Raw genomic sequence first — 24,556 nt, forward strand, 5'->3', positions numbered from 1 at the left:
TTGAGGAGGCACTTCTGCATGCAACGCTGGGACGTGGCACCAGCATTTCTCAAGACGAATGTCATGGCCAGGTAGTAGAAGGCTCCAAATGGTGTGATGAAGGCAGTCTTCAGGCGGTCTGCCGGGTTCAGCTTGATCTGATTATATCCTGAGTAGGCATCCAAGAAACTCAACAGCTCTCATCCGGCTATGGAGTCTATCACTTGGTCAATCTGAGGCAAAGCAAACGGATCTTTTGGGCATGCTTTGTTGAGACTGGTGTAATCAATGCACATGCGCCACTTGTTGTTGTTCTTTAATACAAGGACCGGGTTGGCAAGCCATTCTAGAAAAAAAACTTCCATGATGAAGCCGGCTGCCAGAAGCCGGGCTATCCATTCACCGACAATCCTCCTCTTTTCCTCTGACAGTGGGCGGAGGGGTTGTTTGACTAGTTTTGCATCTGCTCTAACATGTAACTTGTGCTCGGCGAAATCCGTCAGAACACCCAGCATGTCCTTGGGGGACCATGCGAAGATGTCTCGATTGTTACAGAGGAAATCGACGAGCTCACTTTCCTATTTACTATCAAGGTTGGCACCAATGACAAAAAATTTCTCCGGGTGCTCAGGGTCCAAAGGGATCTTCTTAGTTTCTTTGGGTGCCTGGACGGAGCCCTGGGTCTCTGAGTCTTTAGCCTCTGCGGACATGTTCGGCTACTTGGTGGTCATGGGCACCACCCAGTCCAGGAGCTTCTTCACAACACCAATCACAAGGGACTCGGCCAGTCGGCTGCTGGCCGCGGCACAATCAGCCGACTTCTCGTAGTCTCTAGATATCGTGATAATGCCCTTGGTTCCTGGCATCTTCATTGCTACCTCTTGAGCACGGTGTTGGTTTTCCCTTGAAGGGGAAAGGGTGATGCAGTAAAGAAGCATAAGTATTTCCCTCAGTTTTTGAGAACCAAGGTATCAATCCAGTAGGAGACCACGCGTGAGTCACCTCGTACCTACACAAACAAATAAGAACCTCGCAACCAACGCGATAAAGGGGTTGTCAATCCCTTCACGGCCACTTGCAAGAGTGAGATCTGATAGAGATAATAATAATAAGATAAATATTTTTGGTATTTTTATGATATATATTGACAGTAAATATTGCAAAATAAAATTTATTGGAAACTTGTATGATGGAGAATAGACCCGGGGGCCATAGGTTTCACTAGTGGCTTCTCTCAAGATAGCATTAGTATTACAGTGGGTGAAGTAACTACTGTCGGTGTCAAAACCGGCGGATCTTGGGTAGGGGGTCCCAAACTGTGCGTCTAGGCTGGATGGTAACAGGAGGCAAGGGACACGAAGTTTTACCCAGGTTCAGGCCCTCTTGACGGAGGTAAAACCCTACGTCCTGCTTGACTAATATTGATGATATGGGTAGTACAAGAGTAGATCTACCACGAGATCGAGGAGGCTAAACCCTAGAAGCTAGCCTATGGTATGATTGTTGATGTGTATGTTACCCTACGGACTAAAACCCTCCAGTTTATATAGACACTGGAGAGGGTTAGGGTTACATAGAGTCGGTTACAATGGTAGGAGATCTGAACATCCGTATCGCCAAGCTTGCCTTCCACGCCAAGGAAAGTCCCTTCCGGACACGGGACGGAGTCTTCAATCTTGTATCTTCATAGTCCAGGAGTCCAGCTGAAGGTATAGTTCGGCTATCCGAACACCCCCTAATCCAGGACTCCCTAAGTAGCCCCCGAACCAGGCTTCAATGACGATGAGTCCGGCACGCAGATTGTCTTCAGCATTGCAAGGCGGGTTCTCCTCCAAATTCTGTGTACCTGTTTGAATAAAGTCCGGTTTCTTGTAGATGTTGCGCTCCTTGGCTTCTACGCCCAATAATGGCCGTCTCCCTCGTGTCAAACGAATATGAAAAGTCTGAGTGTTTTTATGTTCACACCTCTAGCCGCGTAAATGAGCTGCCCTACTTAAGGGGTCGAGGATTTGGATCCAATCCACACCTTCTCCCATCCACGAGTGTTCATCAGAGCGCATCCGATAAGGGTCCATTCCACCATGGCTAGCCGCCGCAACTCCTCTGCTCGCCCTTCTAGCCCTAAGCCTGGATATTGGGAGAGATGTTCTACTCCGCATAGCGAGCTAGTGACGCTCCAGACCAAGGGATTTCTCCCCCCGGCCTATATGGTCCCGGTTCGAGCTGGTGTTGCCGTCTACAACGGCGGAGAGCAAGCAGAGAATGCCCCTAATCCATCCAAAGGAGAGCGGGTGTGCCTTGTCCCTTACTTAATAAGGGGGCTCGGATTTCCCATCCACCCATTTCTCCGGGGGCTGCTGGAGTTCTACGGCCTCCAGCTATATCATCTCACGCCTGTCTCGGTATTGCATATCGCAGGCTTTGTAGCCCTCTGCGAGCTGTTCTTGGGTATTTAAGCTCATTTTGGACTGTGGAGGGAGCTATTTTGCCTCGTGCCCCGTTCTAAGAAGGGGTCTATGTATCAAGTGGGCGGAGCCGAAGTATGGCGCATCGCCGGGACCGGCTATCTATCCGGAACCCCAAAGAAGGCGTCCGAAGACTAGCCCTCGGAATGGTTTTACATAGAAGACGTCCCGCTGCCGGATCCTGTCCGGATCGGCTTCCCTGAATTCAACAATGCTTCCTTAAAGAAGCGCCTAAGCTGGCACCCATGGATCCCTCAGAGGGAAAGTGAAAGGGACATTGTTTACCTGATGTGCCGGATAAGATTGTTAGCTCATTCCGGACTAACCATGATCGGGGTCATGGCCGCATGCATCATGCGAGGGGTGCAGCCGCTACAGTATAGAGGCCACCCCATGTGGGATTTTAACGGGGAGGCCGACACCATCCGCTACGGCCGTAAGGGGCCGGATTCGGCTGTGGCTCTAATAAAGACCTTGTCCTCTTTGTACAAGTTAGAAGAGGAGGATTTTCTCCGCGTTGACCAAAGGGTGGATTTTCCATGTACAATCCTCCAAACTGGGTGAGTGATCACATATTTCCCATCCATTTTATATCCCCATTGTTAAATATTTAATCTTAGTGATTTCGACGCAGGAACTGGGCCAGGCTGTTAAAGAAATAAACAGCCCTCCTCCACAACCCGAGGACCCAGGACGGTCCCTCGACCCGGACTCGCAAGAGGATCCGGAGCTTTCGGTGGATCTGATTGATGGAGTGTTCCATCAATTGAGAAAGGACAACGCCCTGGTGGCCATTACGGCCGATTATCCAGGGCTAATCCCGGCCTCCCAGAAACGGGAGGCCGAACCTGTGGCGACAAGCCAACGAGGGGCCGCAGGGCCCCGTGGGCAGAAAAGAGGTGCAGTCCGGACTGGGGCGTCAGCGCAAAGGTATGGCGCACCCCCTTATCCTAGGTGTCGTACCTTCAGGGCATATTAACACTTGTGCTCTCTTCAGGACAAAGAGACCTCGCCGAACTATATTCGGAGAGACCGCCAATCGCGCCTCCACCAGCCAGGCTCCAAAGCCTGGCCCGGAAGCGGGGCCGAACACAAGGCACGCACCGGACGCTCCTCCGACGGAGGATGTGGACAGGTTGTCTGCCACCAACTCTGAGGTGGAGAGTGCCATGAACCACAGGCGTCGCTGGACAATACTTCGCGACGCTTGTTTCTCCCAAGAGGCGTTAGATGCCTTTAAGTCGGGAGATGCGTACCTCTGTGCCGCTCGAAATGGTCTAACCAGAGCCACTGAGCAATATGTAAAAGACATACGGGTAAGAAAATTTTGGTAATTATATATATACCAGTAGCCCCCGAGACTTGAAACAGTTAAAATAACTGATTTAAGGAACATTTGTTATGCAGGTTCTTACAGAAAAGAATTCCCTACTGTCCAAGGAGCTGGATGTAACATCCCAAATTTTCAATTTGGAATGTTATACATTAGATCATCACTGCATATCATATTTTATTTTGCATTTTGGTTGATCCTAGAAATTCTACGCAACTCAATGTCCCACGGAGAGAGTTGGGGATTTCGTTATTTTCATATTTGAGATTTCTCAAATTTTGAGAATAGGATCATTTGATTTTATTTATTTTATCATGAGTTATTTCTATTACAAAAATATGAGAGAGGGAATAAAATGACTTTCCCAAAATAAAGAAATATTGAGGATTTAATAATAAAATCAAATAAGATTATATTTCGGAGATTTTCGGTGTTTTATTTGAATTTAGGAAAAATGTGCGTTTTCCAAAATTGCATTTAGGGCCCAAATAAATGTTCACCTTGTGCGGCTTGATTTTAGAAGCCTGTGATAATTTATTTCGGAATTTTTGGACTCCGTTTAGTATTTCTTTTTATTTGTCTTCCGAGCGGAATAAAAAAACGAACCGACTTCGGGCCGTACCCGAGCGGGACACCGTCTGGGGGCAGCCTTTAAATAGCACCGCCCCGAGCCGCCCCAGCCCATCAGCCCCGCCTCGATCCGCGCGCGCCGCCGCCGTCGCCGACAATCCTGCTGCCCGAGGTTCGCCGTGCCTCGTTTTCCATGCCGAGAAAAAAATTCAGCGTTTGTCATTTTTCTTTTTCTCGGATTAAATCCGTGATTTTTCTGATCGCGATTCCTGATCCAATTTTCGTTTTAGTTTAACTTTTCGCTCGTTTATCAGAATCAGGCGATTCAAGCGCCTAGAGATTCGTCTTGAAACCCTCTATCCATTTAACCAACTTAAACAAGATTTTTCTATTGTAAAATTTGCCCTAGATCCAGATTAGTAGAACGAAGTTGTTTTCTTTCGCTGTTTGTTTTTCGTTGCTTCATTCGATTTGATTCTTTTTGCCAACCGGAGTTCTTAATTTGAACCTTCTGGTTAGATCTCTTATTTGAGTTTTACCTGTGCATTAGATGAGTACTTATTGTATGCTTGTTTGTTTGTCTGCGATAGAATACCCGGAGTGCGCCGCCTGTTACTTCGAATCATTAGGTTTTGCGGATCATCAGCAAGGCAAGTAACACTTTGATCATACCTTTTCTACTACCTAGTTTTATTGCATTAGATCAAACCTCACACATTGCATGATTAGGATCTAATGAAATTGTGGGATGGGAAGTAGATGAGGTAGTACCTATTACCTGTTATTATCAAATCTTTGGGAGTTACTTCTACGTTTACTTATTATGCCATGCTATGCTAGTAGACGTGGATTGGGTGAGTGATATCCATGACAGATGTGAGTTTGTTAATTAATGGTTTATCTAAGGTGGCAACTTAAATACACATCTGGGTGGATTGAGGCACCTGGGTATTCCAGGACTTGCCTGTTTTCTTTTGGACCGCCACCCAGGCTCAAAGGGATCATGAGACTATTCATACTAGAAACTTCCGTGTGCAGCCACAAGCTATCATGGGCTCTAGCATAGATGACTGAGTCGTGCGAACTCTTACAGTGGTAGACTAGCAGATGTAGGGGATGTAGGTGGTATGGTCTACCCGATCGTAAGGTGCTAGTGCTTCTGAAAGACTATGTCTCGGTCATCCGTCTTCTCAAACACCTTGTAGTGCGAGAAACCAAACGGAGGCGATCGAGTCTTGTGGGGAAAAGTGCGCAAACCTCTACAGAGTGTAATAAACTAATCATGGTTAGCCGTGTCACTGGTTATGGACATCTTGAGGATCTAGTACTTGGATTATCATGTGAATCTCAACATGTTACTCTAAATTAATTTTGTTGGGTTATGTTTAAAGATGATGCTTAATTGGGATTGAGAATGCTGTCAACCATTCTCAATGTTTAACAACCACCATGATAGTAATTAAATTTTATTCCTTTGAAGTAGGGAAAAATTGGCTTTACGCAAAACTGTAACCATAGAGCTTTCCACCAGCCAAATATGCATATAGTATAGCAGTTTCATTCCATTACTCTCTATGTGTTACCTTGCCAGCATATTCCATGTGCTGACCGGTTTCGGGCTGCAACGTTAATGTTGCAGACTTTTCAGACGAGGATTAAGGAGTTTTTAGGTTGTGGTTCTATACTTAGTGATGCCGTTGGAGTTGATGGACTCACTTATCTTCCAAGCCTTCCGCTGTTATCGTTATTAGATGGCCTTAAGCCATATTTATTGTAATAAGTTCTCTTATGAGACACTCAATGTAATAAGTGTGTGATTGCCACTCTGCTATAAATTCTTTGAGTACTGTGTGGTGTCAGCATTACTGATCCAGGGATGACACCGAAGCATAGAGATCAGACTGTTTGTGGTCTGGTCGCTACAGAGATGGTATCAGAGCACACGCTGACTGTAGGACACGACCACTAAGCACAAGACCTAGATCACTATTCACTCTCTTCTCTCCTGACTTCTCATATTTTCTACTCTTTAGGATGGCGGATGCAAGGAACAAGTTCACACAACCGGATGAAGATACACCCTTTGGACGCCACTTGAAGGAAGTCACTAGATACCTGAATATAGGAGTACCAAGCTTCATGGGAACCTACAACGCCACTTTACCTGAAGAAGAGCGCTGGATGATTCAAGTTCAAGTACCAGGAAGGACGTTCATGCCAGTCACTGAGCCCATAGAATTTTCTTTTGATGCACCAACTTGGAGTCTAGGAAAGAGCATGGCAGCTCACATCGCCATGGGACGCATTGGAGAAGTCTACCGCAAGGATCTCAAGGATACTATTTACCAGATTTGTGGGCGCCGAGATGAGCACTGGGAGATGATCAGCACCAGGAAGGATAGATCAATCGCAGCTTTTATCCAGGAATTAAACCAGCACATTCGACGACAGGAGAACCGGATGTGCGCCGACATGATAGATCTGAAGAAGGCTAAGACAAGAATCAAGGAATTGGAGGAAGAACTCAAGGCTACACGTGAAGATTATGAAGAAGAAATTGAAGTATTGGTGGAGAAGAATGATGACCTGATCAAGAAGATTGGAATATTTATGGGAGACCCTACGCCAGTAGATGAAGACGAAGAACCTCAGGAGATTAGCCTGGAAGACTACATCATCATCGACGGCACCGACTCGGAAGCAGATAGTAGCGATGATGACTATGTTGATGAAGCTGCAGCAGATATTATGGAGTCAATGACCGTAGAATATTTCTAGTAGACCACCTCATTAGTAGTAGTAGTCCACCATGTAAATATAGTAGTCCGAGCACATTTACGATAGATAGATCGATTGTATGCCCTTGTTTGATTGATTGAAGTGAATTGTTTGTTTTGCCTCATGTGCATATGGGTAGTGTTTTCTCTTTAGAACCCCTCTATTCTTATATCTCATCTTTTCTAAACCCTCAGATGCCTTCGAGATGTGACCCTGGATTTGCCTTTCCACCGGAGCTCACCCAGTTGATCCAGCAGCAGAACACATTGATGCAGTTGCTAGTCCAGAATCAGAATCAGGGGAACAACAACAACAACCCACCACCACCACCACCTGTTGACCACTTAGCCCGTTTTCTTAGGCTGAATCCGTCGGTGTTTTCCAGTAGCACCGAGCCGATAGTAGCAGATGATTGGCTCTGCAAGACAGCTAGGGAGTTGACCACAGCAGGATGCACAGATGCAGAGAAGGTGAAGTTTGCCGCACATCAGTTAGAAGGACCCGCAGCATCATGGTGGGAGAATTTCACAGCCACTTTCCCTTTAGACACTGTCACATGGGACCAGTTTCAGCAGGCTTTTCGTACTGCACACGTTTCAGCAGGAGCTATGGCCATGAAGAAGCATGAGTTTTGCAACTTGCGCCAAGGAGGAAGGATAGTTGGCCAGTATGTGGATGAATTTAGTAAGCTAGCACGTTATGCCCCAGATGACGTCGCTATGGATGCAGCTAAGCAGGAGAAGTTTCTAGAAGGACTGAATGATGAGTTGAGCATGCAGTTGATGGTAGCAACCTTCAATAACTACCAGGAGTTGGTAGATCGTGCTCTTATGATTGAAGGGAAGCAGCAACAAATTGAGAATCGCAAGAGGAAGTATGGACAAGGAAAGTACAATTCAGGAGCTCAGCAGAAGCCACGTTATACCCCTAGACCGGGAGGACATTTTCAGCATACCCATGGAGGAGGTAGCTCACACAATCACAATGGCACCAAGAATGGTAATGGCAATGGAGCAAGCAACGGCCAGAATCGCACCAACCCCTCAACCCCAGCCAAGAAGGTCTTGAGCCAAGTCACTTGCTTTAAGTGTTCGAAAACCGGACATTATGCCAATGAATGTCGTGAAGGCCAAAATGGCAATGGAAGTTCGGGGAAGAAGCCGAACCCTTTTAACAGGGGACAGGTGAACCACGTTAGCGTGGAGGAGGTTGAAGCTCCGCCCGATGCAGTAATAGGTAAGTTTTTGGTTAAGTCATTTACTGCACTTGTTCTTTTTGATACTGGCACATCGCATTCATACATCTCAAGGGGATTTGTGGATAAGTATAACCTACCAACCCAAGCCCTTAGGTCACCCATGTTAGTAGCCTCGCCCAGAGCAGAGTATGTGGCTAGAATATGGTGTGATCGGTTACCATTAAGGATTGGTAACTATGTTTTTCCCTCAGACCTAATAGTATTGGAATCTCAAGGATTGGATGTGATATTAGGCATGGATTGGTTATCAAAGTATGAAGGGAATATTGAATGTGCTAGTAAGTCAATTTTGCTTACCACACCAGAAGGGAGAAGGATCAAGTATGTATCCCGGCATGTGTCAAAGAGGACTCAAGTAAATTGCCTAACAGGAGTTGTGCAGGAGGAAGTACCAGTGGTAAGGGATTTCCCTGATGTATTTCCCGAGGAGTTGCCAGGCATGCCACCGGATAGAGATATTGAGTTTTTGATTGAGCTATTGCCAGGCACAGGGCCAATATCAAAGAGACCGTATAGGATGCCAGCAAAGGATTTGGTGGAAATTAAGAAGCAGATTAAGGAGTTACTGGATAAGGGATATATTTGCCCAAGTTCTTCGCCTTGGGGATCACCAGTACTTCTAGTGGAGAAGAACGATGGATCGTTAAGGATGGTTGTTGATTATCGAGGATTGAATGAAGTAACGATCAAGAACAAGTACCCGCTACCAATGATCAACGATCTGTTTGATCGATTGCAAGGAGCTAAGGTATTTTCCAAGATCGATCTGCGATCAGGATACCACCAGTTGAAGATTCGAGAACAGGATATTCCGAAGACAACTTTTACCACCAGGTATGGGCTGTATGAGTATACCATTATGTCATTTGGTCTGACTAACGCACCTGCCTATTTTATGAACATGATGAACAAAGTGTTTATGGAGTTTTTGGATAAGTTCATCGTAGTGTTCATTGATGATATCCTGGTTTATTCGAAGAATGAAGAGGAGCATAAGGAGCATTTGCGTTTGGTACTTGGAAAACTCAGAGAACATCAATTATATGCCAAGTTCAGCAAATGTGAGTTTTGGTTGAAGGAAGTAGGATTCCTCGGACATGTTATATCTGGAGAAGGTATAGCAGTAGATCCCGCTAAAGTTGAAACCGTGACCAAGTGGGAAGCCCCAACAACAGTTGGAGAGATCCGGAGTTTTCTTGGACTCGCAGGATACTACCAGAGATTTATTGAGAATTTCTCAAAGATTACGAAGCCTATGACGGAGTTATTAAAGAATGATACCAAGTTCATATGGATAGAGGAGTGTGAGGCTAGTTTCCAGGAATTGAAGAAACGTTTGGTTACCTCACCAGTGTTGATTTTGCCAGACCAGACCAAAGATTATGAGGTGTATTGTGACGCTTCACGTCGAGGACTTGGAGCAGTGCTTATGCAGGAAGGGAGAGTTGTTTCATATGCCTCAAGACAACTGAAGCCTCATGAGTTGAATTATGCCACGCATGATTTGGAGTTAGCAGCCGTAGTGCATGCTTTGAAAACATGGAGACATTTTCTCATTGGAAACCATTGTGAGGTGTACACGGATCATAAGAGTTTGAAGTACATTTTCACACAGAAGGAATTAAATCTCAGACAAAGGAGATGGTTGGAGCTTATCAAGGATTATGATATGAAATTGCATTATCACCCCGGAAAGGCTAATGTAGTAGCAGACGCATTAAGCCGCAAGAGGCATGTCAATACATTAATGACGGGAGGAATACCAAGGGAGTTAGTAGAAAATCTTCGTGAACTATGTTTGGAAATAGTTCCGAGAGGCTATGTAGCAGCATTGGAGATTCAGTCAACTTTGATGGATAGAATCAGAGAAGCTTAGAAAGCTGACAAAGAGATTGCCGCTATAAAGGAGAAACTGAGCAAAGGAAAAGCTAAAGGATTCCGTGAGGATGAGCACGACACCCTATGGTTTGAAGACCGCGTTTATGTGCCCAATGACCCGGAGATCAGGAAGTTGATTTTGCAAGAGGCACACGACTCACCATATTCAATTCACCCAGGAAATACCAAGATGTATCTGGATTTGAAGGATATTTTTTGGTGGACCGGAATGAAGAAGGATATAGCGGAGTATGTAGCAGTTTGTGATGTATGCCAGAGAGTAAAGGCAGAGCATCAGAAGCCAACAGGATTGTTACAACCCTTGCCGATACCCGAATGGAAGTGGGATAAGCTAGGCATGGATTTTATCACGGGATTGCCCAGGACTCGTTCATGCCATGACTCGATTTGGGTTGTAGTTGATCGATTGACGAAAGTAGCTCATTTCATCCCAGTAAAGACCACTTATACCAGTGCTAAGTTGGCAAAGATATACATGACCATGATTGTATGTTTGCATGGAGTTCCAACGAGTATCGTATCAGATAGAGGAACCCATTTTACCTCAAAGTTCTGGAAGCAGTTGCACGAAACTTTGGGAACCAGGCTAGAATTCAATACAGCTTTTCATCCACAGACAGATGGACAGACCGAGAGAGTCAATCAGATTTGGAGGATATGCTGAGAGCTTGTGCGCTAGATTATGGATCTAGTTGGGACGATAATTTGCCATATGCAGAGTTCTCTTACAACAACAGTTATCAAACCAGTTTAAAGATGGCCCCTTTCGAAGCATTGTACGGAAGGAGGTGCAGGACACCGTAGTCATGGGACGAAGTTGGAGACCACTAGTTGTTTGGACCTGACTTGATTAAAGAGTCTGAACAGAAGGTGAAGTTGATTCGCGATAGGCTCAAGGTAGCCCAGTCCAGACAGAAAAGTTATGCAGATTCTAAACGCAAGGAGACAGTTTACGAAGTCGGAGACAGAGCTTATCTTCGAGTATCTCCACTTTGGGGAACAAAGCGTTTTGGAGTTAAAGGGAAGTTAGCGCCATGATTTGTAGGACCATACCGAGTTTTGGAGCGTATGGTAGAAGTGGCCTACAAGTTGGAATTGCCTGAAGGATTGTCAGGAGTTCATGATCTGTTCCACGTTTCTCAGTTAAAGAAATGTCACACAGAGATGGCTGACATACCGTTGAGAGATACAGTGCCTTTGGAAACTATTCAGTTGGATAACGATTTGACCTACGAGGAGAAACCTGTTGAGATCCTTGAGGTTGCCAGCCGAGTTACTCGCAGCAAGGTTATCAAGTTTTGCAAGGTTCAGTGGAGCCACCACACGGAGGATGAAGCCACCTGGGATCGAGAGGAAGATTTGCTCAAAGACCACCCTCACCTATTTTCTAGCCAACGCGAATCTTGAGGGCGAGAATCATCTTAAGGGGGGTAGGTTTGTAACATCCCAAATTTTCAATTTGGAATGTTATACATTAGATCATCACTGCATATCATATTTTATTTTGCATTTTGGTTGATCCTAGAAATTCTACGCAACTCAATGACCCACGGAGAGAGTTGGGGATTTCGTTATTTTCATATTTGAGTTTTCTCAAATTTTGAGAATAGGATCATTTGATTTTATTTATTTTATCATCAATTATTTCTATTACAAAAATATGAGAGAGGGAATAAAATGACTTTCCCAAAATAAAGAAATATTGAGGATTTAATAATAAAATCAAATAAGATTATATTTCGGAGTTTTTCGGTGTTTTATTTGAATTTAGAAAAAATGTGCATTTTTCAAAATTGCATTTAGGGCCCAAATAAATTTTCACCTTGTGCTTGATTTTAGAAGCCCGTGAAAATTTATTTCAGAATTTTTGGAGTCCGTTTAGTATTTCTTTTTATTTTTCTTCCGAGCGGAATAAAAAAACGAACCGACTTCAGGCCGTACCCGAGCGGGACACCGTCCGGGGGCAGCCTTTAAATAGCGCCGCCCCGAGCCGCCCCAGCCCATCAGCCCCGCCTCGATCCGCGCGCGCCGCCGGAGCCGCCGCCGCCAACGATCCCGCCGCCCGAGGTTCGTCACGCCTCCTTTTTCGTGCCGATAAAAAAAATTCGGCGTTCGTCGTTTTTCTTTTTCTCGGATTAAATCCGCGATTTTTCTGATCGCGATTCCTGATCCGATTTTCGTTTTAGTTTAACTTTTCGCTTGTTTATCGGAATCAGGCGATTCAAGTGCCTAGAGATTCGTCTCGAAACCCTCTATCCGTTTAACCAACTTAAACAAGATTTTTCTACTGTAAAATTTGCCCTAGATCCGGATTAGTAGAACGAAGTTGTTTTCTTTCGCCGTTTGTTTTTCATTGCTTCGTTCGATTTGATTCTTTTTGCCAACCGGAGTTCTTAATTTGAACCTTCTGGTTAGATCTCTTATTTGAGTTTTACCTGTGCATTAGATGAGTACTTATTGTATGCTTGTTTGTTTGTCTGCGATAGAATACCCGAAGTGCGCCGCCTGTTACTTCGAATCATTAGGTTTTGCGGATCATCAGCAAGGCAAGTAACACTTTGATCATACCTTTTCTACTACCTAGTTTTATTGCATTAGATCAAACCTCACACATTGCATGATTAGGATCTAATGAAATTGTGGGATGGGAAGTAGATGAGGTAGTACCTATTACCTGTTATTATCAAATCTTTGGGAGTTACTTCTACGTTTGCTTATTATGCCATGCTATGCTAGTAGACGTGGATTGGGTGAGTGATATCCATGACAGATGTGAGTTTGTTAATTAATGGTTTATCTAAGGTGGCAACTTAAATACACATCTGGGTGGATTGAGGCACCTGGGTATTCCAGGACTTGCCTGTTTTCTTTTGGACCGCCACCCAGGCTCAAAGGGATCATGAGACTATTCATACTAGAAACTTCCGTGTGCAGCCACAAGCTATTATGGGCTCTAGCATAGTTGACTAAATTGTGCGAACTCTTACAGTGGTAGACTAGCAAATGTAGGGGATGTAGGTGGTACGGTCTACCCGATCGTAAGGTGCTAGCGCTTCTGAAAGACTATGTCTCGGTCATCCGTCTTCTCAAACACCTTGTAGTGCGAGAAACCAAACGGAGGCGATCGAGTCTTGTGGGGAAAAGTGCGCAAACCTCTGCAGAGTGTAATAAACTAATCATGGTTAGCCGTGTCCCCGGTTATGGACATCTTGAGTATCTAGTACTTGGATTATCATGTGAATCTCAACATGTTACTCTAAATTAATTTTGTTGGGTTATGTTTAAAGATGATGCTTAATTGGGATTGAGAATGTTGTCAACCATTCTCAATGTTTAACAACCACCATGATAGTAATTAAATTTTATTCCTTTGAAGTAGGGAAAAATTGGCATTACGCAAAACTGTAACCATAGAGCTTTCCACCAGCCAAATATGCATATAGTATAGCTGTTTCATTCCATTACTCTCTATGTGTTACCTTGCCAGCATATTCCATGTGCTGACCCGTTTCGGGCTGCAACGTTAATGTTGCAGACTTTTCAGACGACGATTAAGGAGTTTTTAGGTCGTAGTTCTATACTCAGTGATGCCGTTGGAGTTGATGGACTCACTTTTCTTCCAAGCCTTCCGCTGTTATCGTTATTAGATGGCCTTAAGCCATATTTATTGTAATAAGTTCTCTTATGAGACACTCGATGTAATAAGTGTGCGATTGCCACTCTGCTATAAATCCTCCGAGTACTGTGTGGTGTCAGCATTACTGATCCAGGGATGACACCGGAGCACAGAGATCAGACTGTTTGAGGTCTGGTCGCTACACTGGAAGAGTGCAAAGCCCAACTTGAGGCCGCACTAGCCGCGGCAGGGGAGTATTAGGAGGCCCCCTCTGGTAATATACACTTCGAAAGATAAGTATTTGGCGAAGCACGGCTTTGGTGCGAATCTGACAAATGAAATTGCAGATGGCGCCGGATTGGATCCGGAAAGGCAACACCTCCTACGCCAGCTAAAGGCTGGTGAGAGGGTTCTGTTAAAGGTGATGGGGGAGAAGAACGATTTCCGAGATGCCAACACCAAGCTGGGCATCAAGCTGAAAGATGTTCGTGCCCAGCTGTCAGACTCCGTGAAGGAGAATCAGCGGCTTCGGCGCAGCATATTTAGTAAGTGCTTGAACGAACCTTTTGAAAGAAAGTTCGGCGGGGAAGTCGGCTAACAGAGAAATGTCTGTACGTGTGCTGACAGGTTGTCCTGCAGAGGAGATGCCCGGTTCTACGGGTGACCTTCTTCCCGAGCTCTCGCAACTGCTCGATCGAGTTCGGCAGGCGATGCGAGGCGTCGCCCAGGCCCTGTGGCCATCCGTCTTCATGCCCGAAGGTCTAGGAGAGCTTGCGGAGAAGCTAAAAGGAGCATGGTGGCGCTTCCGATTGTGGAAGATATCAGCCTGCCGTCAAGGCGCTAGGGAGGCCTGGGCCATGGTGAAGACACGGTACGCAAAGGCTGACCCCAACCACATGGCCAAGGTCGGTCCTATAGGGCCCGATGGGAAGGAGATCCCTGTAAGCTTAGTATACAGCCAAGTAGAGTTGGCCACAAAGTATTCCCAGCAGGACTGTAAATTAGACAGCCTGTTAGATGGTATTGAAGAGGAATACGATCAGTCAAAATGACTATGTAATTTAGTTTGACATTTATAATGCCTTCTAGCCGGATTGTAGATCATTTGTCATGGCCGACCATTTCGCTTCAGCCTCGGGACCTGACGGTCCGGAGTGTGTCCGAATTCCCATGCGGTTATATAGGAACCAGGGAATGCATGGAGACCAGGCGTAGGGGTCATTAGTGCGTGAACAGACAAGTGCCTGACTAGTTATGTTATATTACATGGTTAGTAAGAAACATCTTCCAGGGAGAATAGTTCCGTTAGGGGTTCCTTTCCCTAGGAGGCATGCCCTAAGGTGCATGTACATGCTGCGAAAAGAAACGCAGGAAAAACATCTGGGGGCATATAGATAAAAATAAAAAAGATCATCTTTAGTTCACCGACCGAATATTCCCTTAAGAACGCTAGCTTTCGGCTTCACCCAGTCTGAGGTACACGTCTGGCTGACCCGGCAGTAACAATCGTAGAGGTGCTCCCTTTACCACCTAGCCGAACAATCGGGAACGTAGGAGTAAGCACAGGAGCCAGGCAACCCAGCTTGGCCAAAACTTAAGTCATATCGATGCATATAATGCTGAATAAAAGCTACATGCGGAAGTGTGACGCATGTGTTGGGCATGAAGACCGTATGAATAAGCTTCTGTTTAAAGAAGCCCCCAGGTTTAATGAGCGCGGATGGCGCGACACTTTATGAGCCTTTAAGGGATATAATAGAGAGAGAGAGAAGAAGAAGAGAAATGCAAGACAAAAAATATATAAAAATGGACATAGGAAGGAGACGAACATAGAGTCCGGCGCTAGGCCTAGAATCTTCGGAGACGGGCTGCGTGCCATGGGTTCGGCTCGAGTCGGTTATCCGATGCATCTTGCAGGCGGTATGCTCCACTAGTCAGGACTTGGTCAATTATGAAGGGACCTTACCACTTGGGCTTGAGTTTGTCCTTTTTCTTGTCCGGTAGTCGTAGAACTAATTCGCCAACATTGTAATTTTTGGCCTATACTTCTCTGCTTTGGTATCTTCGAGCCTGCTGTTGATAGAATGCGGAACAGGCTTCTGCCACGTCATGCTCCTCCTCCAATGCATCTAAGCTGTCTTGCCGATCGAGCTCGGCTTCTCTTTCTTTGTACATGCCCACTCGAGGTGAGTCATGAATTATGTCGTCGGGCAAAACTGCCTCTGCGCCGTACACCATAAAGAATGGTGTGTATCCGGTGGTGCGATTCGGCGTGGTCCGCAGCCCCTAGAGTACGGAGTCGAGCTCCTCTACCCAGTGCATGTTAGATTCCTTGAGGGACCGCACTAATCTGGGTTTAATGCCGCTCATGATAAGACCATTTCCATGTTCGACCTGTCCGTTAGTTTGCGGGTGATAGACGGAAGCATAGTCGAGCTTGATGCCCATGTTTTTGCACCAGAGTTTTACCTCGTCGGCCGTGAAGTTCGTGCCGTTATCAGTGATGATGCTGTGGGGAACGCCGTAATGGTGTACAACCCCTGATATAAAGTCTATCACTGGTCTGGATTCGGCCGTCTTAACAGGCTTGGCTTCTATCCATTTGGTGAATTTATCCACCATGACCAGTAAGTATTTTTACTTGTGGGTTCCACCTTTAAGGGGTCCAACCATGTCAAGCCCCCAGAACGAGAAGGGCCAAGTAATGGGGATAGTTCGGAGGGCGGTGGGTGGCATATGGCTTTGGTTTGTAAAGAGCTGGCAACCGGTGCATCGTTGGACTAACTCCTGAGCGTCTGCCTGGGCCGTCGTCCAATAAAAGCCTGTACGGAAGGCCTTGCTTACAAGCGACCGAGTTGCAGCGTGATGACCGCCCAGTCCGGCATGAATTTCAGCCATGAGGTTCCGCCCCTCCTCTTCGGAGATGCACCTTTGAAGGACTCCGGTAGTGCTTTTCTTATAAAGCTCTCCCTCGTGGACTCTGTAGGCTTTGGATCGCCGTACTATGCAGCATGCCTCATTTTGGTCCTCGGGGAGTTCCTGCCTAGTGAGGTAGGCGAGGAATGGTTCTGTCCACGGGGCGATGACGGCCTTTATTACATGGGCTAAAGGTGTTATTTCATTGGCAGAGCCTCCGATTGTGTCAGAATGTTCGGTGTTAGGAAGTGCGGTTGGGCCCGGGGTGTTATTGTTCGGCTCCCCTTCCCATACTATGGATGGCTTGAACAACCTTTCCAAGAAGATGTTGGGGGGGACTACATCGCGTTTTGCGCCGATGCGTGCCAGGACATCTGCCGCCTGATTATTTTCCCGGGCTATATGGTGAAATTCAAACCCCTCGAACCGAGCTAACATTTTTAGGACGGCGTTGCGGTAAGCTGCCATTTTTGGATCCTTGGCATCGAAGTCTCCATTTATTTGGGATATTGCGAGGTTCGAGTCCCCGCGCACCTCTAGGCGTTGAATGCCCGTGGATGCTGCCATCCGGAGACCATGTAAAAGGGCCTCATATTCGGCTGCGTTGTTGGAGTCCGTGTACATAATCTGGAGTACATATTGAACTGTGTCTCCTGTGGGGGACGTCAAAACGACGCCAGCCCCAGTCCGACCAACATCTTGGAGCTGTCGAAATGCATGATCCAATTTGAATATGTGCCATACTCTTTAGGGAGTTCGGCCTCCGTCCATTCTGCGACGAAGTCGGCCAAGACTTGCGACTTGATGGCTCGCCGTGGCTTATAAGTTATGTCGAACGGGAGGAGCTCAATGGCCCATTTTGCAATCCGGCCCGTTGCGTCACGGTTGTTTATAATATCGTTAAGTGGTACTTCCGAGGCTACTATTATTGAACACAATTGAAAGTAGTGTCGTAGCTTCCGGGATGCCATGAATACCGCGTACGCGATCTTTTGATAATGCGGGTACCGTGATTTGCAAGTAGTGAGGACAGTGGACACATAATAGACCGGCTTTTGAAGGGAGAATCGGTGTCCGTCCTCTTCTCGTTGGACGACGAGCACTGCGCTTACAACCTGATGTGTTGCTGCAATGTATAATAGCACTGGTTCGCCAATATTTGGCGCGGCCAGGACTGGGTTTGTTGCAAGTATGGCTTTATCCCCTCGAGTCCGGTTGTGGCTACATCCGTCCATTCGAAGTGTTCGGTGCACCGAAGGAGGCGGTAAAGGGGTTGAGCATTTTCTCCCAAGCGGGAGATAAAGCGGCTTAGAGCCGCCACGCATCCGGTTAACTTTTGTATTTGTTTGAGGTCCTTTGGGATATCCAGTTGCGACAGAGCTCGGATCTTGGCTGGATTTTCTTCGATTCCTCTACCGGATACAATGAAGCCCAAGAGCTTTCTGGCTGGAACGCCGAAAACGCATTTTTCCGGGTTGAGCTTGATGTCGTATGTTCGGAGGTTCTCAAATGTGAGCCTCAAGTCGTCTACTAGAGATTCGGCAAGGCTACGGAGTGTCCTTTTTCGCATATTATTTGATGCAAAAGTCTCGAAGACTATTAATACCGTATGGGTGTCTCTGGGGTGGCTTTCTGTGGCCTCCGGAATTTGGAGGTTTTTGCCAATTTTGGCCACCTGCCGGAGTATCCAACATGCCCTAAGGCTGTGAGTTGGTGTGGCGTCCTCTGTACTGTGAATTTTATAGGGTCCGTTAAGCCATCCTTCCCGTACGGTTCCATGCCCTATAGAGGGTTTTTGCTTTTTGGTATTTGACTTGGGTGTCTGGTTATGCTGCACCCTTTTATTTCGGACTGGGTTTGTATTTAGGGCCGGATTGTCCCAAAATTTTATTTTGGTTTTCCAGGCGCTTTCCATCGCACAATACTTTCGTACAATGGACGCCAAGTCAGCGAAACGTGTGATATCACGGCGACTTATGGCGTTGAGTATTCCCTTGTCCGTGCAATTATTGCAGAAGATTAATATTGCGTCTTCCTCACGACAGTCCCTTAGCCTGTTCTTAACCAGGAGGAATCTAGCCCAGTAATGATGTACTGTTTCGTCGGGCTCTTGCCTGATTTCGGATAGATCGCTTATCTTGGGGTGGGTGGGTTTAGTTAAATCCGAAGCCTCACCCCGTCTGAGGCTCAGAGGCCGAGGAATTTCTGAACTCGAAAATTTGGATCCCTGGGTGTTGTCCAATGAATCCAGCCCGTCGCCTGACTCTAAGTTCAGGTCTTGAGTGATATCCTCCCCTCCACGGGTATCCGGCTTGGAGGCATCGGGAATCCGGACGTAGCGAGTCCTTAAGATAGACGAAGGGTTGCCGCACTGTCCCTCTACCACGACAACGTGATGGGTGACTTGGGGAGAGTTAATCTCTCTCAGATCGGTTTTAGGCCCAATCTGGTCGTAATTCCTGGCGACTCTCAGGGCGGCGAAGCGATCCAAGAGCTCGTTTATGGAGGAAAGCTCCATTGGATCTAACTGCTCGGCGAGTTCCGAACTGACATGAAGATTGGTTTCGATGGCTCGAGAGGTCATCGTCAGCGCAGAAGCCGAACAGGCGGTCATAAGAAGACCACCTAGCCGGAGGGTTTGGCCGACAGCCAAAGCTCCCTTAGCAACGGTGCCATCTTTAAAGACAGGGCGAGGCATCCTTCCTGATGGCGACGGCACAGAGGAACTCTCAATGAAAGCACCAATGTTGGTGTCAAAATCGGCGGATCTCGGGTACGGGGTCCCGAACTGTGCGTCTAGGCTGGATGGTAACAGGAGGCAAGGGACACGAAGTTTTACCCAGGTTTGGGCCCTCTCGATGGAGGTAAAACCCTACGTCCTGCTTGATTAATATTGATGATATGGGTAGTACAAGAGTAGATCTACCACGAGATCGAGGAGGCTAAACCCTAGAAGCTAGCCTATGGTATGATTGTTGATGTGTATGTTGTCCTACGGACTAAAACTCTCCGGTTTATATGGACACCGGAGAGGGTTAGGGTTACATAGAATCGGTTACAATGGTAGGAGATCTGAACATCCGTATCGCCAAGCTTGCCTTCCACGCCAAGAAAGTCCCTTCCGGACATGGGACGGAGTCTTCAATCTTGTATCTTCATAGTCCAGGAGTCCGGCTGAAGGTATAGTTCGTCTATCCGAACACCCCCTAATCCAGGACTCCCTCAACTACTGTCGAGCAATTGATAGAAAAGCAAATAATTATGAGAATATCTAGGCATGATCATGTATATAGGCATCATGTCCGTGACAAGTAGACCGACTCCTGCCTGCATCTACTACTATTACTCCACACATCGACCGCTATCCAGCATGCATCTAGAGTATTAAGTTCATAAGAATAGAGTAACGCCTTAAGCAAGATGACATGATGTAGAGGGATAAACTCATGCAATATGATATAAACCCCATATTTTTATCCTCGATGGCAACAATACAATGCGTGTCGTTTCCCTTTCTGTCACTGGGATCGAGCACCGCAAGATTGAACCCAAAGCTAAGCACTTCTCCCATTGCAAGAAAGATCAATCTAGTAGGCCAAACCAAACTGATAATTCGAAGAGACTTGCAAAGATAAACCAATCATACATAAAAGAATTCAGAGAAGATTCGAATACTGTTCATAGATAAACTTGATCATAAACCCACAGTTCATTGGATCTCGACAAACACACTACAAAAGAAGACTACATCGAATAGATCTCCAAGAGAATCGAGGAGAACTTTGTATTGAGATCCAAAGAGAGAGAGAAAGCCATCTAGCTACTAGCTATGGACCCGAAGGTCTGAAGTAAACTACTCACACATCATCGGAGGGGCCATGGAGTTGATGTAGAGGACCTCCGTGATCAATGCCCCCTCCGGCGGAGCTCCGGAAAAGGCCCCAAGATGGGATCTCTTGGGTACAGAAGGTTGCGGCGGTGGAAATAGGGTTTCGTGGTGCTCTTGGATGTTTGCGGGGTATATGGATATATATAGGAGGAAGAAGTAGGTCGGTGGAGCAACGAGGGGCCCACGAGGGTGGAGGGCGCGCCCAGGGGGGTATGCACGCCCCCTGCCTCATGGCCTCCTCGATTATTTCTTGACGTCCACTCCAAGTCTGTTGGTTCACGTTTGTTCCAAAAATAACGCTCCCGAAGGTATCATTCTGTTTGGACTCCGTTTGATATTCCTTTTCGGCGAAACACTGAAATAGGCAAAATTACAGCAATTTGGGCTGGGCCTCCGGTTAATAGGTTAGTCCCAAAAATAATATATAAGTGTAAAATAAAGCCCAGTAACATCCAAAACAGGTAATATAATAGCACGGAACAATCAAAAATTATGGATACGTTGGAGACGTATCACTCATCCCAAGCTTAATTCCTGCTCGTCCTCGAGTAGGTTAATGATAAATACAGAATTTTTGATGTGGACTGCTTCCTAACATATTTCTCAATGTAATTATTCTTTATTGTGGTATGAATGTTCAGATCCAAAAGATTCAAGATAAAAGTTTAATATTGACATAGAAATAGTAATAATTCAAGCAAACTAACTAAGCAATCATGTCTTCTCAAAATAACATGGCCAAAGAAAGTTATCCCTACAAAATCATATAGTCTGGCTATGCTCTATCTTCATCACACAAAATATTAAATCATGCACAACCCCGATGACATGCCAAGCAATTGTTTCATACTTCTGATGTTCTAAAACTTTTTCAATCTTCACGCAATATATGAGTGATGAAGCCATGTACCTAGGGTAGGGGCACGGACCTGTCCAAGGATCCCTACCCTAGGACATCCCTAGGAGAAGTCACCTTTCAATCGACGGATTCAAGACATTCGACCAGAAAGCTATCACTCGACCATGAAGCCAAGCACTCGACCGCCAGGAGACCTATAGTCACTCCGCAGGCAAACGGTCAGCTGTTAAGTAGTCTTTATGGTCATTATAGCACTTTATTAGGGGCGTTACCAGTAACGCCCAACCTTAAATGTACCTTAAACCCTGCATTACTGAGGGCAGGAGAGGGCCGGCGAACTCTATATAAGCCACCCCCCTCCTCAGTATGAAGGGTTCGCACCCCTCTTATTCACACGCTAGTAATCCAGTCGACCGCCTCCGGGCACCGAGACGTAGGGCTGTTACTTCCTCCGCGAAGGGCCTGAACTCGTACATCTTGGTGTGTTTACAACTTCCCAATAGCTGAGATCTAGCCTCTCCATACATACCCCCCTACATCACTGTCAGAGTTAGAACCACGATAGTTGGCGCCCACCGCGGGGCAGGAATCTTAGCGCCTGATTGGAGAAGTTGCGATTTTTCCGATCCCTTTGATCATGGTTTCGTGCGGAGTTTTGGTGGAGGGCCGCGAGATCCGCCTTGGCGCGCTCACGTTCATCGCCGACGACTCCGCCTGGCTTCGGGAGGCGACACTCGACGTCGACGCGCTCCCCGTCCACGGTGCGACGCATTTCCGCGCATGCGTTCGTGGCGTCCTCCTGCGGCAGCCGTCGACCCAGTATCGGTCGGCCCCCGTATCGTCTCCCCGCTCTGTCTCCCACCGGCGCAAGCGCTCTGGTAGGTCGAGACTTCAGAGGTGGGTGAGGCACGCCGTGGCTCGCCAGTCGGCCGCCCCGCAAGTCGCGGCAATCGAGCCTGACGAATCCCTCCGCGGCCTGTTCGACTGGCTCCGCGGAGACCGCATCCGAGTGCGACAGCAGCGACCCAGCGGCTGAGATCCTGGCGGTCGATGGAACGCACAGTCCTCCCGGTTTCCCTCGCGCTGATGGAGGCGTGGGTGGGGGCGACCCGTCGCGTCCCCACGATGAGTATCTCCCCAAACCTCTCACGTCATTGCAGCAAGAGGAGCTTCGCCGCTGGAACACGGACGCACTCCGCACTCCTATCGTCGGAGAGTCCCCCGAGGCCCGGGCCTTGGAGGACGCGCGCTTGGCTAATTTGGCCGAGCGCACTCGACTGGAGAATCTCCAGCAAGCACTCGACGAGCAAGCGCGTCAGCGGGCTCCCGAGTCTAGTCGACGTCAGCTCTTCCCGCCGATGCAGGTATACCGAACCCTAGTTCAGAATTTGGCCGCCGCGGCCCGTATAGCAGAATCGATTCAGCCCTCCCAGTTGGAGGCTGGCAGGGGCTTGTTACAGATCAGAGCGTTGCTCCGGGCGGCGGGAAACCAGAATTCCGCTATTTCTCAGTCGCGGAAGAGGATCCACAGCCGATCCGTTGCAACAGATACAGTCCAGTCGGCTCATAGCCCGAGATCGCCCCCGAGGCATGAGGGACGTGGTGACCGGCATGATCAGTACAGGGGGAATGAGCAGTATGATCACCGATCCGATTGTGATGATCGACGTCGAGTGCCAACCCCTCCCCCGAGGAGTGGGTCATATGCGCCTCGACATCGAGACGACAGGCGCCCTCATAGCGTTGGGCAGAGGATTCCCGTCGACCCCAGGGACCCAGGCTTTGAAGTGAGATCTGTCCTCGTTCAAGGCTTGGTTGACAGGAACAGGGCTCATCGCGAAGGCCAGAACAGAGATGCGCCCTCCAGCAACAGAATACGTGTTTCAGGGCCAGAGTGTTTGAGTCGAGCCATCAGAGCCGCAGTGATTCCTCCCAATTTCAGGCTGGCGACTGGAATCAGCAAGTTCACCGGTGAATCTAAGCCTCACACTTGGCTCAAAGATTACCGAGTGGCTGTACAGATTGGCAGTGGCAATGATGAGGTGGCCATGAAGCATTTGCCTCTCATGTTAGAGGGCTCAGCCAGAGCGTGGCTAAATCAGTTGGCGCCCAGCAGCATTTACACTTGGGAGGACCTCTCCCGAGTGTTTATCACAACCTTTGAAGGAACATGCAAGCGACCTGCAGGCCTTACAGAGTTGCGGTCTTGCGTGCAGAAGCCGAATGAAACTCTGAGGGAATACATCCAGAGGTGGATCACACTGCATCACTCGGTTGAGAATGTGCCAGACCATCAAGCAGTTTGCGCCTTCAAGGAAGGCGTTAAATACAGAGAGTTGAATCTGAAGTTCGGTCGAACTGGAGAGATGTCTTTGAATCGGATGATGGAGATTGCCACCAAGTACGCTAATGGTGAAGACAAGGATCGACTCCGGAGTGGCAAGCACAAGGCAGTCGCCCAAGAAACCGGAGGAAACTCCAGTGGGAAACAGAAGCGGAAGGCCGAGCCAGCCGCTCCTGGGGAGGCCCTGGCCGTAGCCCAGGGAAACTTCAAGGGAAAACCCAAGGGCACCTGGAAGCCCAAGAAAGTCAAGGATCAGGATGGAAACGATGTTTTGGATCTGCCATGTCACATCCACACCAAGAAAGATGAAGAGGGTAATTTTATTTACCCAAAGCATACCACTCGACAGTGCCGGCTCCTAATCCAGCAGTTTCAAGGCAAACAGTCCAAGGATAAGGAAAAAGAGTCATATAGAGTCGAGGACAAGGAAGATAGCGACGACGGATACCACCAAATCAATTCCACCCTGATGATTTTTGCTGATGTCGAAAGCAAAAGTCGACTGAAAGTCATCAACCGTGAGGTGAATATGGTTGCTCCGACAACACCCAGTTATCTGAAGTGGTCTCAGACTGCCATCACGTTCGACTAGTCTGATCACCCTACGCACATTGCCACCCCTGGGAGGCAAGCTTTGGTGGTCGATCCAA

This window comes from Triticum urartu, chromosome 3 (genome assembly GCF_003073215.2).
Source record: "Triticum urartu cultivar G1812 chromosome 3, Tu2.1, whole genome shotgun sequence".
NCBI lineage: Eukaryota > Viridiplantae > Streptophyta > Magnoliopsida > Poales > Poaceae > Triticum > Triticum urartu.